Consider the following 15,745-nt stretch of genomic DNA (forward strand, 5'->3'; position numbering starts at 1 on the left):
CTTGTTTCTATGTCATCAAAAGTCGTGGTTGATATCAATCGAAAATTTTTATTGACAGTAATACTATGACACTAGAGCATTGCTTATGCTATAAGAATAAATTGCTTCATTCATGGACATCTGATTTGGATTGTTTAGTGAACCTGGTGGATCTTAATTGCAAATAAAGACCATCTCAGAGCCAAAGGATTTATTTTAAAGGGAATTTGTATTAGGCATTTCAATTTGTATTTTTCAATTCATTTGGACATGACAATACACAATGGACAAATGTACACAAAAACAAATGGAAAGGTTGTCAGTTATAGAAATCTTTTTCAAACACCCTAGTCATTGTTTATTGCTAAAGATAGTCTATACTTTATTAAGGACACTCTCCATTTTGCAGGTAAAGCCTACTATCAAATGATTGTTAGAAAACATGATCATTTTATTTTAAAAACTATTACCATTAAATGGGAAAAACAATGCAATTGTTTAACAAGTAATAAATTTAAGGTCGACAAGATTGTAAAGTTCATTCCTGTGTTATGGTTTTGGGGGATGGAACCTGAAGAAATTAAGTTCTCTTCTACTATTTATAATTTCACTTGACTGTGGTGATAACAGATTTTTGTTATCCCTATCACAACTAGTCATGGTTTTGAAACTATAAGTTGGAGATTTCAGGCAGCATGTATCCAACACGATGGCTTATAAGAAAAACTGAATGATGTTTCACGTAATGCTATCATAATGTTTTACATAATGAACTACAACCAATTTCCCCAGAAGAATTGGAACATAATAATGATAGGAATAGAGAAAGTGAGGCCTTCTTAGATAGTGAATCTATGGAGGAATATAATCTCATTCCAGAAAAGTTTGCAGTTACTCTTAATGATGAATGCCTATAAACATCTTGTAAGCATCATTATGAAATATTAGTCACCATACTTGAGACTTATGTTCTATATGATTCGAACATTGGAGACTGCCAACAAATGAGTGATTTTTTGTCTCTTTTTGTTGCATTAATAGGTGATGACAATGAATCATTTTTGTGCTCTATCTACTCTATACACATGGCATGTGATGATTTCAGATTGAATGAGGTGGAAGAGTATTCTAAGGCAGGGATCAACCAATTTGGGGCTATTATAAATATTCAAGAAGTAAATTTGATTATTTTAGAGGTAAATGGCAGAGTAGTCAAATAATAAGAGATTAATAATAACTAGAAGAGGTTTTGAAAGAAAGGAAACAACAATTAAAAATCATATCCAAATTTAGTGGCATCAATTTGGTTCTTTAAGGCATGAAATCAACAGTTCCATATTTCAAGAGCATTTGAGATTGCATAAAGTCTAGTGGTTCCTGCATACTATGGTAATCACACTAGTGGTGACTACTGTATACAACCACAATCACACTAGTGGTGCCTATTGTATACTATTTTTTTTGAAGTTCGTATTTAGGTAAAAGAGCATTACAACTAGCCCAAAAATGTTAGGGATTGGATGGGGTAAAAAAGACCCGTAGGTTAGTTAAACCACTGACCACGAACAAAAGTTCAATTACTTGACAACAAATGAATTCCATTTGGCTGACTTGCCACAACAGGGGGTGATATTTCATCAAAATCAACCAAAATTTGCACCATAATATTGACTCTAACAACTAATTCACAACTCCAAGAGAAGTGAATCCCCAAGGTAGCCGAGCATGGGAATGTCATCATTCCTAAACCACAACCCCATGGTCATGTCTCAACTAGTGCTATCACAAGCACCTACATCATCCCTATTGATAAACAAATGAGATCAACAACAAAAGGAGGTTCTAACAAAAATAAAATAAAGCCTATGTTCTCTTTCTTCCTGGTTCTATATTTCCCTTCACTACCACTGAGCCTCCATTTCCTTGATTTCAATGTAAAATCAAAATGCAACTGGACAAGCATAGCTAAATAAACCTGATCTTAAACAAATCGAGAATAAATGTTTGCATCCAACAAAATCTCACAAAGAAAACAAGCCTGCAAACCTTAACAAAGCTGCCAAAGCTTCAGCTGAAGCCAAATTAGAGGCGTTCATAATGCTCTACATGATATAAATAGTATTCTCCAAACTTACCACCAAAACCATAAACCGTCACTAAAAAACCTAGACCTTGTAAAACTGCATTCACAGCTAGCTAGACAAAATCATGTCGAACATGAAAAGAAATAAACTTTCACAATACAAACATAAATTATTTAAAATTTCTTCTTTGAACAACTTCCATCAACATTATAGAATCAAGCTCCAACAAGGAAGTGGATTATAATTTTGATTCAAATAATTCTTACCTTGAATTGAGGTAATGGGATTCGATCCCTCCGCAGTCTGCTCACTATTGGAGTGTGGTAATGGGATCTGATCCGTCCAAAGTCTGCTCGCTATTGGAGTGTGTGGAATTCTCTGGAAGAAAGAGATTTGTTCTTGAAACTGATAAGGTAAGGTAGGATGGGAGGCATAAGACTCCCTCAGTGGAATGTGACTCTATCTAGAACCTACACTAAATATTTCGCTAATGTAATTATGTACGTCTTTAACCATAAAATTCATTGATATTATGTAAAGTGTGTTTTCATCGATATGAGTGTCTTTTACATTTATTGCTTCTTTATAGCTTGATTACTTATTATTTTTGATATTTTTTTTTGCGTGTTTTTCTGGTTGTTGGTGGAGTTTGGTACGAATTTTTAATTTTAAGTTAATAAAAGTTTTATTTTAATGAAAAATGAGTTTGATATAAATATTTCATTTATAATTCTAGTCATTTTATAAATTTAAAATTATTTTTCTCAAATTTCAAAGTGAATGGTAAAAATACATAGTCTTAACGGTCAGCATAGTTAGTTGAGTTCCCATCGTTAAAACATATTTTCTATTAAAAGGTCACATGTTTAATTATCTTGACATTATTGGAGTAAGACTTCATGGTCGAGCTCATAGGTTGTCATCCTTTCAAGTAGATTTGCTGATACATATTTTATATAAATTTATATGTTTTATAATGTTGGATAATATAATTATGCTGGAGTGGAAGAACATGAAGAATTGTCCATGTCTCTTGATGGTTTCAGTGAACTCGTTGTTTTTATACAAATGGAAAATGGATAATGGATTCAAATTTGGCTGCCACAATTAACCCTGAGATGATATTAGCTAAATTAATAAATCGAGCTGTCACAGCTAGCCATGAGACAAAGGATTGATACATCAGCTCAATTAATCAAAGTATCAGTCACATTAGGGATTCAGGGCACTACGCTAGGATTTTGGATAACGGATCCTACTTTAGTTTACCAACTTGATATCGCCAGTGGTTTTTCTGAATCGAGAAGGAATAAAAAACTTAGATTTGGAGTAAATTTTATTAAATCTCAATCCCATTTATGTGGGTAGTTTAGTATTGAGTGGTATATTGTTTTGTTCAAAGTGAAATTCGACGATTTTTATGGATGACTAAGGGACTGTTCTTTTAGGGCTTCATCAAGGTTCATGCATTATTTTCATTGAGGATATTTAGTGAGTGGCCTCATCCCAAAATGGAAAACAAATCAATGGTAAATGTTAAAAATGGCAAGGAAATCTTAGATTTTGTGGAAACAAATTATTTGGTCCAAGTCAAAATTACCTCAACAAACACAAAAGGGAAGTGGATTTGGGTAAATGAAAAACAATATCAGGGAATTTTAAAGCGGAGGCTTGCCCACTTTAAATGGGAACAAGGAAGAAGAAAAATGTCCTAAAGAAACTAATAGACATCTAATAACAGTAAAAAAAATCTTTGAAATGCCAATTTCATCCATGGAACAATGCCTCCCTCAAGATAACATCAAACAACTTTGAAAAACCTACAAAGTAGAAGAAGACTTTTGAGGAGAAATTTCTTCCCTCCTCCATGATGGCACAAATGTGGAGGATATAGTTGATGGTTCGATATTGATGTCAAAATCCTTCCTTAACCCTTGAGCCAAAGAGGTCTCTCCTCAAGTATCTCTAATAATATCCTATGAAGAGTCATAGCATTTAGCTTAGAAAGTATGACCCACCATGATCATATTAATAAATGAAAACCACTAAATTTATGTGATAATGTATTCAGAATTTCCTGGCAAAAAAATTAACTTCTTGTTTGCCCCTTTTCTGTAGCGAAAGCAGATTTCCTGATTGTCTCCATCATATTATGCCCAAACACTAGCTAACCAACACGACAACCCATTCATGATAAAATGTCATCGACGATGGTGTCAAAATGCACAAATGAATTTTTTAGCTACCCCTTGTTGTGTATATCTCTCACCAAAAAAGAGGATTCTAATATACTCTTCCTCGACAAAGAACAATTGCCATTGTCCTTTCTACCTACTAGAATGAACCTTGCAACCTTTAGCATCTTCACCACATCCAAACCTACAACTGAATCCACCTCCTCTAAACACATTTCATTGGATAACTCCTCCTCATTCCACCACTTTTACAAACTATCAAAGCCTAGAAACCCTTCACTCTCGCAAAAAAACCTTTGCAAAGTCCTCTCCATTCACATCTGATTTGAAACGTTGCAAAAAAGTACTACCAGCATATAATCTTCTACCTCATGTGGTTGATTGAACTCATAACATCCTTTCAAGTGGTGAGATAAACAACCATTAGTGTGTTCATGATTTAGAATACCATTTTCTTTCCATTACTAAATAGTCAATACTACTTCATGCCTATTTTAGTAGATATCCCCTAGTTTTACCAAATACTTATTTTAATACCTCCAAAACCTATAACCCTCTACCCAAAATCCCCACCTTTACAACAACATTGCTTCATGAAAGGAATTTGATATTGCTTCGTAATTTTGCCTTTGTATATGAGAAAGAAACTAAATGTTGCTTCTCCCTTATCCAATATAATGCTCTTGATTACAAATTGAGCACTGTATCATGATATTTCCTTTCTCTCTTCATGTGAACTTGCTCAATTACCATCTAGATACCTTATGAGATAAAAATCAATGTATGTATTTTATTTCGTATTGTGTCAATTATTCATTTTTAATGTCTTAATATTGTTTTAATTGCCTTCCAATGCATGGTCAGTCTTGAATTAAAATTTTGACATGGAAAATCCCAATTTTGCAATTTGGCAATCAGAGGCACATTTCAGGGACAACGTGTATCCATCTTGGTGGATAGTGGGGCAATCCAAAATTTTATTGATGCAGAATTGGTGGAGTGTAGGGGCATTCATAGATTGATATATATCCTGAACAACATGGGAAACAGAGGATGCCCATTCTTCACCTCAGTGGTCTTCTTGATTGTTGGTTCGATATGTTGAGGATATGGTTGACAGGACAAATGTTGAGGATATGGTTGATGGTTCAATATTGAATTCAAAATCATTCCTTAACCATTAATCAAAGAGGTGTCTCCTAAAGTATTCCCAATAATATCATATGAAGAGTCATAACATTTAACTTGGAATTATGGCCCACCATGACCATCTAATAATTAATTGAAATAGCACTAGACCCCAATTTAGGGATTGGGTGGATCATATTGTGAGACTACGCTAGTGGCAACCCTAAATAAATGACTTGAAAACCCCTTGATTTTCTACCTCGATGGAATTCATTTCCCAAATTTCTTGTTGGATACGCAAGTCCTAGAAAACATGACAAGGAAGATGAGAGGTAGTTGACAAGGACATTAGGTTGTCCTAGAACACCATGCTTGTGAGAAGAGCATGGGGGGATCTAGTTTGTGACTAATCTCGTGGTAGGGAGGAAACCACATTTCTTTCTAGAAGGTGGAGAAAATGTTTGTGCAGACTCGCAAGGCTTTAGATAAGTATTCTATGGCTCAGATGTATAACTTATAACCAGATACAAATCAAATTAGTGTTCTATGAGGATAACTGAAAGGAAACTATAAGTGTAGATATTTATTATATAAATTTGTAGAAACTGAGTCTCCTTTTATGATTGTTATTAATGCTCTATGAAATAAATTAAACTCACATTTTGTATGATGACAAACCAAATAAAGGATCTTGATAATGAATTTGGCAGGAATTAAGCTATATTGACTGATAATGAAATAGAAAAACAAAAAGGACAGTAGAATTGCAGGAAAACTTAATGAGGAAGACTAGTAGGGAAACTTGGTTAGTCTTCTAGCATAGCCTAGCAGCGGCCTAGCCAAAAGACAATCTTGAAGTCTTGAATGTTAGATGGAGGGTGTGGTTGGGTATAAACCTTAGAAAAATAAATAATGTAGGCAGCATGTAGTATAATCAAGAAGAAAATACATAATAATATAACATGTTACAAATATAATTCACATTCTGTTAAACCCGGAAATTCAAGAGGAACAAGTCTATGATACTGTAAAGAATAATACAATTGTAGGAAGTAACAAATAGTGATAAGAACCACATTCATAATCTTTGCAAAAGATAGTTAATTGAATTCTCAGTTTCAACCCCTCTAATGATTGACGTGGTAGAACCATTCACAATATAGAAACTACTGTAACCATTAAAAAATTAGGATTGTAGTACTATTAACCATATAGAGTCACTCTAATTGTGTTGAAGCCATAATGCCAGAGTCTGGCACCACTGTATAAAAAAAGGTTTTGACCTGAGTTAATTTTCCTTCTAAAACCCTAATTAGCTGAGAAGGGGCAAAACTTAAGGAAATTACATTACAGACCCAAAATTAATAACCGAGTCTAATAGATGCGTCAATGGAGACCTAAAACTGGAATAGCCTCTTAGGCTCAACTGGACATTACGACCATTTACACTTTTAATGAAATAAGACAAGCAAACCCTGACTCTTCATATCACCATAAGTATATGAAATACTTGGAAAACACAAAGTAATATAATCTTAAGCATGACTGCTAGAAGTTCGTCGTCCATAAGTGAAACGAGAGGTGAAACACCTATGCAGACCTAAAAGCATTTAAATAAGGAGGGTTGTTGAATTGTAGGTAACATATCATAACCATTCCATCAATTTCATAGATAATACCAAGCCATAACAGAGTCTTGGTTAACCCAATGAGGGTTAATAGTGAATAACTAATTTTGACCTCTTTCTGCTGGAGCCATTTCCCATGGAAACTAGAACCAAGCCACTTTGTCTGGCTACATAGCAGTATCATAACCCCATGTAAAAAAATGAAAGCTGGAAACTTAGTAGAGAAACATTATTAGGTTTGTTAGAAAACCTTACATCGCCATTATGGAAACTAGTGGTAAAATTTTGCAGGGAAGGGTGCAGAGGTTATCTTGCCAAACATCCAAAACCTGCAAGGTAGAAGTTGTCTGGAAACCCTACAGAGAACAGCGGGAATGAACCTTAGCCAGCATGGATTGGGTGGGTAGTTACCATGACCAAGCTCAAGGAAACCTTCACCATCGGATGGGAATCTGCGTCCTAGACCATTGATGAGATCCAACTCCCAAGATAAAGGCAGGTGTAAGTATTAGATAAGGTCTCCATAAGTTTCCAGTGCATGAATTCATTGTGGGGTAATTTCTATAAGAGTATGATAAAAGTTCATTTTACTTGATGGAATCCAAAACCATCAAGGTAAGTTAATAGGGTATGGTAATCATTTTATGGAAAGATAAACTCTTGTTCCTTTTCCTCTTCAAGGGAAACCTCCCCATGAACTAATGCTCAAATACAATCACTATACTTAACAAATCCAGTAAGGAAGACTCAAATATTATTCATTTATAAAACCTAAATTTTAACTACTATTAGTGGCTATGCTAATGAATAGGCCATATTACATTTATCGCATGAAAAGTACCTAGTATGAATTATTTAATAATAACTAGCATAACAGACATTGTATACATTACATTAAATGACCACCATACTTATAATATTATTAACCATTATGGACCCCATTACATCACTAGGGTGGATCCCACCATTTCATTCCCTTTGAAACGCATTGCTCTAAAATCCTATATATATGATGTATCTCCATAAGCCAACTTCCTATGTATGGTCATTTCCCCCATCCTTAAGAGTGAAGTGGTCATTACATGACTAGGGGGAATCTGACCATTTCATACCCTTTGAAACACATTGCTCTCAAATTTTGTATCTATGATGTATCTCAATAAGCCAACTTCCTATGTATGGGCATTGCCCCCAACCCTAAGAGTGAAGTAGTCCAAGAAGTGTGTCTATAAAGGGATCGTCCATAAACCAATGTCCCATGTACAAGTACTACACTCAACACTAAGAATGAAGTCATCCAAGCAATGCATCCAAAAATCCAACTATCAAGTATAAAATGTTTCCTTCAATGTTGACAATGAAGTCATCCAAGAAAGGATTACATAGTCTTATATCCTAGCTACAAGTGTGCATGTTGGGTCCCGACTAATCACACATGAAATTGATGAATAGACATGAGGATTTTGTTAAATATTATCACCATGGTCATAAGGATCCAAACATCTTTCCACCAAGATACTATGTCATCCATAACCAAAATATCATCCACATAGATACAAAAGGTTAGTTATTGATATGGAGTTATGTACTCTATGGTATGTACAAGTATTATTACACCAGAATATCATGACTAATCATCAATAGACTTATTTTACGAAGGTCCCTTAAGATTGTGGTAAAAACTTAGTAGGAAGAATTAAAGTAGAACTTCAAAGTTTAATTTGTTTTACCTTGAATAGGTTAGGTAGGAGGCGGGGCTCAGATACTGATAGAAATATCAATAGATTTTACTGAACAACTATCTCTTTCACGAGGTTTCTCGATTGATTCCTGCTCATATTTCTTAGAAGAACATAATATGACGTCCTCAAAATCCTCCACCTCCTTCGTCTATAAACATGAGAAGGAGACATGAAATCTTAACTTACTAGTGATGTGACTTCTAAATAGTCCACAACATCATAAGATGATCCATAGAAACATACTAAAAGTCAACCCATATTAAACAGTTATCAATTTAATAATTCATTATATAGTTTGATATATGTTATTTTCTAAATTAAACATGGTTAATAATAATTTTGTTAACAATAACAAAAAAACTTATACAATAGAATATGTTTGTGTTTTTTCATTAGCAAAAACAAAGTTGATCATATTTCTATTCGATTTGAAAAAAATACAAATAGTAGATACTTATAGCATTCAGAGGGAATTGAAGTCATTATATTCTTGTTACAAGTTTCTATCTCAATATTTAAAATTCGAGCTAAAAAATTAAGAATCCCATAATCCTTTATAAAATTGATTGTAAACATCCAGTATTTTAAATATTTATAATTAAATTATACCATGATAAAACTTTAATTACTTCCAATAAGGGAATGATGTACTCTATCATCAGCTAGAATAGAGTACTCTCGCAAAGGTCTATGTAGATATGGAATTATATTCACTGAAGATTGATTATTGAAAAAATATTCAGAGTTATAATCTTGACTTAGCCATAGACCTTATTGCTCCAAATATTTCAAAAACAAGTCATGCATGAGCCATCAATCCATTACTAAGTTGTCTCTTCTTAGCCTTGTCCTCAATTACACAAGCAAAAGTGATGCAATCTTCTCCTTCTTCTCCCCCCTTATATAGAATACATCGATGATAAGGAACCCAACCCCTATGGTCCACCTATCATTGTAAATTATTCCTTTATCTTAACATTTTCCATTCACATAAACCTACATTATATATTATTCTTCCTTTGTCTTCAATTTTGTAATAATCAATATAATAATTAATTAGTAAAATTTATACTTGTTACAAATTTCAAATTTATGAATGGAATGGCAAGAAAAGGTATCATGTAGATATTGAACATTGCATGTCTTAAACCAATATGCAATTTTCGTATCTTTAAAAATTGCAACACTAAAGCTACACCAATATGCTCGTTTTGCACATACCAAACAAGATTTTAGAAGGAGACCAAAATGCGAGATGAACACCACCAGCGTAGAACTTTAATTTGAAAATCCCATAAACCCAACTTTCCCATTCAATAAGAAAACGATAGATAAGAAATTTAGGTGAAAATGTTGAAAAGCATAACCACTTGGTTCTTTCTAATATAACTTTTCTTGATGAATGAAAATAGTGTATTCCTTTGTAGGAAAGTATGAGCTCTGAAATGTTCCATGATAATTGCATATTCTTGGGGCTTGGTTTTCAAGGCAAAGTCCAACATTCACTCTAAACTAACTATGATCATCAATAACCACTGGGTGAGTGCTAGTAGTCAACCAGTAAACCAACCACACTAGAATTTGTAACCAAATAGGTCAAAATGAAAATTAAGTATGTTAACAAAAGATTTTAAGAACTTGAATTTGGTTACTCATGGCTACTAGGGAGATATTTCCATTAAAGGAAATCATAACACAAGCAACAATACAACAAAACATAAGTGATCTGAATGATGACGTTACCAAAGATATAAGTGAAGGACTAGGAAATTATGGTGATCATGGGAATAATAGATCTTGAAGACACCATGATGATGTTGTTGGAGAGGGACATATCATTGTGGAGGGATGGATTTAGTTTCTAAAAGTGTCTCAACTCAATCTACCCAGTTGGATGGGTTGTTTATCTCAGATATAGTGAGATTGGTTAAATTCAGCTTATCAGGTTCATGAGGGTAGGAGAGGGAGGCGAAATTGGGATGGGAAGCTTAACATTCCTCCATAAGGAAAATATATGCTTGCATGTAAAGGTAAAGGTAATTCTAGGGGGGTAATTTGATGCAAAGCAAGGGTGAATTATGCCTCTGCCAATTCACATCATGACGTTGTGTTTAAGACTCACCATTCTGAAGCTACGAGAAGACTAGAGTGTAAGCACAAGATAGAAGCTAAACATATTGTGGGTTGAGAAGAGGGCCAAGAAGGCCCTTTCTAGTTCTTTTTCTTTTAGATTGGAGACACAAGATTTAAGAGTGTTTATAAGGAGTAGTAAATATGAGATGGATTGTCAAGCATATGCTGGCAGGGGTGTTGTTAGACTGTCACTGTGGAAAAAATGATCTAATGGATAAAATGAATGCATGCTTTCACAGAAAATTTCAATGTTGAGGAGCAACTTGGGAGGGGTGGTTGATGGTTCCCTAAGCTAGGTAAAGTGCTTGCAATGGATTAAAGATCAACTTCTATTGTAAAGTCTCACGAGGAATATGATTATGCAATAAATGCACATGAAAATTTGGTAGTCAAAGTCTATGATCCGGATTTTGACAACGTATCCTGTCTAAGTCCATCATCGCGTTCCTTTGTCACTCGAGGGCCTCTTCGAGCAAGATTTTGATAGGATCTTCTGCCCCCTCGTCTTTGTTTTTATCCACCATGGGAGGCCTTCGGGTTTTGCGAGGCTAGTCTTGCAAAGGTTCGACTAGTTCAAGCCCTAACTCCTTATATCCTGACCTCGTTGGGGACATGCAAAGAAAAACAAAGAAAAAGCAAACCGCTCTGATACCACTGATCCAGATTTAGACAATAGCGCAATAAAATACAGAGATAACCATAAAGAAATATATGCAGTGGAAATAATACTTCATTTCATTACTGTAAAATACTGAAATATACTTACAAACAGAAATGGAAATAAGCCAGCTAGGGCGATGATAGCTTATCTCTAAGAAGAGATGTGGCGACTACATTCCTCTGAACTGTTCTGAAAACCTGAGTTACAATGAGGCTCGAAGGCCTATTTATTGTTGAGAAACAATGGAAAACCCTTAACATTCCAAAACCTAACCCTAGAAGATGAAACGACAAATTGTGGGCCCTGTTTGGGTAAATTGGTACATCAATTTCTCGGGGTCGTAACATTGGCATACAATCTCCGTTTGACACGTATGATAGCTCGTTAGAAAGATTTATCCGAGTACTACCACTTTGGGAGGCCCCAGATTTCCCAAAAAACGTTGTTTAGGGCCTCAAAACGGCTCCGGAAGTTCAGGACCCGAAAAACTGCTAAAAATAGTAAACTGTGCTACAATTTAGGAAATTGAAAAAGCTGAAAGAGATAGTTGTGGGGCTCCAAATGGGATAGGTGGGTGGCCACCAACATCCACCTGGATCATTCCTCCCCCCTTAGGAAGCAATGGTCCCCATTGCATTGAGTTCCTCCCTTAGATGAGGAAGCTTCTGCTGAGCTGGGTCTCTGGTGAGTTGTTCTGCAATCTCTGATGTGTCCAGAAATGGTGGGAAGCATGGTTGACGATAGTCCACATTGATCACTTGGTGCAAGCGAAGGAATGGAGGAATGTTATGCTTCAAGGCATTGTTACTCGTAGCCTTGGTACTGGTGTAAGGACCATGTCAGGGTGGTCGGAGTTTCTGATGGGTTTTGTTAAGGCGTTCTCTCTGCAGATGCAACCAAACTTTGTTGCCCCCCTGAAACTTGTGTGGTACCCCTGTGGGTGAGGAGAAGTTGTTCCTGTGTCTTGTCATGACCGTATCCCTTTACTGCTGTTGCTGCATGGAGGAATCCTTCATGGGGGCCATGGATGTAGCAACGATCTTCCCCATACAGATGAATTTCCTGGTCTGGGATATGAGCTTGCTACCTTTCTTAGCGGTGGCGGTAGGTGGGGCTACCTCCAGTATCCTGTATAATGAATTATTCAAAGAAATAATGATAGCACGAGGCCTTGACTCATACACAGCATGTCGCCTCCACAAGTATGGTTGGCCTAGTAATACATCAAGAACATCCAGAGGTGTAACATCACACAATATCTCGTCTGTGAAGGGCTTGATGTTGTAGGGAAGGCAGCACTGTTGGCGAACTTTGAGATCTCGTCCTTCATGAAGCCACCCAATACTGTATGGTTGCGGGTGTGGTGTAGTCGGTAGGCCCAATCGCTTCACGACCTCTGCTGAAATGAGGTTCTTTTGGCTGCCACTGTCGACAATGAATTGCAGCAGCGAACCCTTCACCCACATCTGTGAGTGGAAAAGACGCTCCCCCTCTTCTGGATCTGTAGGTTCATTCTTCTGGATCTTGGCAGTGGCAATAGTGGCACTGGGATCCGCATCAATGATCTGCTTCCCTTTGCTATTCCCCTTGTCAAGTTCTGGCTCAGGGTCAGAACATGCATCTGATTCGGAAGCCTTCAACTTGGCCACCAGCGACTGCTTGGTCCGACACTCACTTGTGTTATGAGTGGGACTCTTGTGGAACTCACACCACTTTCCTGTGTCCTTCTTTAGCTTCGTGGTATTGTTCTTTTCTTGTGGCTTCGACGGGTTGTCTTGGGTCACCCCACCTTGGCTTTGTCCTTTGGGATTCGGATTTTCAGATCCAAAGTCTCGCTTATTTTGTTTGAACTTTTTCTCGATTTTGATAGCATATCGGTATGCTGTTCCGAGTGAGGATATGTTCAAGAACCCCATATCTTCTTGGATGTATCTGTGTAGGTAACCGCGGTATTCGAGTACCAGATGTAGCTCAGAATCTTTGATACCCAACTGTGTGCGAAGCGTATGAAAAATGTTTGTGAACTCTGGCACATCTTGGTCTCGTCCCTGTTGCAGTGTGGTCCATTTGATGTATTTGTCCTCATAGCTTCCGACAGGGTAGTACTGCTCCTTGATGGCATCACGGAAGTCATTCCAAGTGGGTGCGGCTAAAAATAGTGAGCCTGTACTTTCATCCTTTTGCTCGTAGTAGGTTTCCCACCAGTCCTTGACGTGGGGAGCTGCTTTGAGAAGAGCGAAAACAATCTTTTCCTGACTTGAAAATTCATGACCAGAAAAATACCCATCTAGTAGATTTAACCATTTATGTATGGCATCTGCGTCTATTTGACCCTCGAAGATGGGGATTTCAAAATTAACTTGTACCTTAAACGGCGTGACATTTCCAAAGTCGCTGTTGGAAGCCGATGTGTCGCCTCTAGGTATCCGCTGAAGGATCTACGCAAAGCTCTCCATCATTGCGTTCCTTTGCCGCTCGAGCGCTTCTTCGAGCAAGATTTTCATAGGATCTCCTGCCCCCTCGTCTTTCTTCTCATCCACCATGGGAGGCCGTCGGGATTTGCGAGGCTGGTCTTGCAAAGGTTCGACTAGTTCAAGCCCTAACTCCTTATATCCCGACCTCGTTGGGGACATGCAAAGAAAAACAGAGAAAAAGCAGACCGCTCTGATACCACTGATCCGGATTTAGACAGGAATGTAATAAAATATAGATATAACCATAAAGACATATATGCAGTGGAAATAATACTTCATATCATTACTGTAAAACACTGAAATATGCTTACAAATAGAAATGGAAATAAACCAGCTAGGGCGATGGTAGCTTATCTCTGAGAAGAGATGTGGCGGCTACATGCCTCTGAATTGTTCTAAAAAATTGAGTTACAATGAGGCTCGAAGGCCTATTTATTGTTGAGAAACAACAGAAAACCCTTAACATTCCAAAACCTAACCCTAGAAGATGAAACACCAAATTGTGGGCCCCGTTTGGGTAAATTTGTACATCAATTTCCCGGGGTCGTAACTTTGGCATACGATCTCTGTTTGATGCGTATGATAGCTCATTAGAAAAATTTATCCAAGTACTACCACTTTGGGAGGCAACATGGGTCCATGGACCCATGTTGCCCCAAATTTCCCAAAAAACGTCGTTTAGGGCCTCAAAACGGCTCCAGAGGTTCAAGACCCCAAAAACTGCTAAAAATAGTAAACTGTGCTACAATTTAGGAAATTGAAAAAGCTGAAAGAGACAGTTGTGGGGCTCCAAATGGGATAGGTGGGTGGCCACCAACATCCACCTGGATCAGTCTAGGACTCATTACAAAGAATAAGTTCAAACAATCACCACTAACTTTTGAGTGGGATCTAAAATTTCATTTTATCAAAATTGAATGAAGTCGGAACCACTCTAAAACAACCCAAAACAATCAATGTTAATATTAAAATTTTAAGTAAAATTTGACATTATCCTAGGGTTAGGTTTTGTAGGGCCCTAAGGTTAAGATATTTTTTCCTTTTAAGTATTTTTTATTAAAAAATTAATATTTGGTGGTCATTAGCAATGTTGCACTACATTCTTGAGAATTGGTCAGTTTAGTAGAGAACTAGTCACTTTGGTGTTTTAAGGTCAGTTCAGTACAAGACCAAGCTTAGCTAATTTGAACCACCAAACTAGACTAGTACAACTCTAAAACCATTGGAACCAACCAATTCCACTAGTTCTAGGCAAGTGCCAATAAGAGTGTGCCCTTATCATCTTCCTCCCAAGTCTTTTTGTTGGATCCTTTGAGGAATGGTGATTTGGAGAGTGCTATAAACTGTCGAACTATTTTGAGCACCTAAGATCATAAGTAGTTCAGCCTTGACAAACACATATTTGAAAGGGACTAGTACAAACATCCCAAATCATATCTAGTGAGGACGTGCATGCAAGGAACTATTACAAACAACCCAAGATACTTAGTGAGGACATGCATGACCAAAAAGCGTCAGAAAAAATTATCAACCCTTAAAACCCTGCCCAAAACATTGAAGTGTGGTGCAAAAAAAATTGTTGGTAGGCTATTAATGCTACCAACAATCATTCCCTCTCCAATTTCACAAGAACTTCCTACTCAAGCTACCTTCTCCACTATGGTTATAATAAGTTCTTGAAACTTTGTGAGATACAAGAAATTAAAACTTCCTTGGAATCT

Source organism: Pinus tabuliformis, chromosome 2_1 (genome assembly GCF_031772625.1).
Source record: "Pinus tabuliformis cultivar Carrire ecotype Pingquan chromosome 2_1, CPIR1, whole genome shotgun sequence".
Taxonomy (NCBI): Eukaryota; Viridiplantae; Streptophyta; class Pinopsida; order Pinales; family Pinaceae; genus Pinus; species Pinus tabuliformis.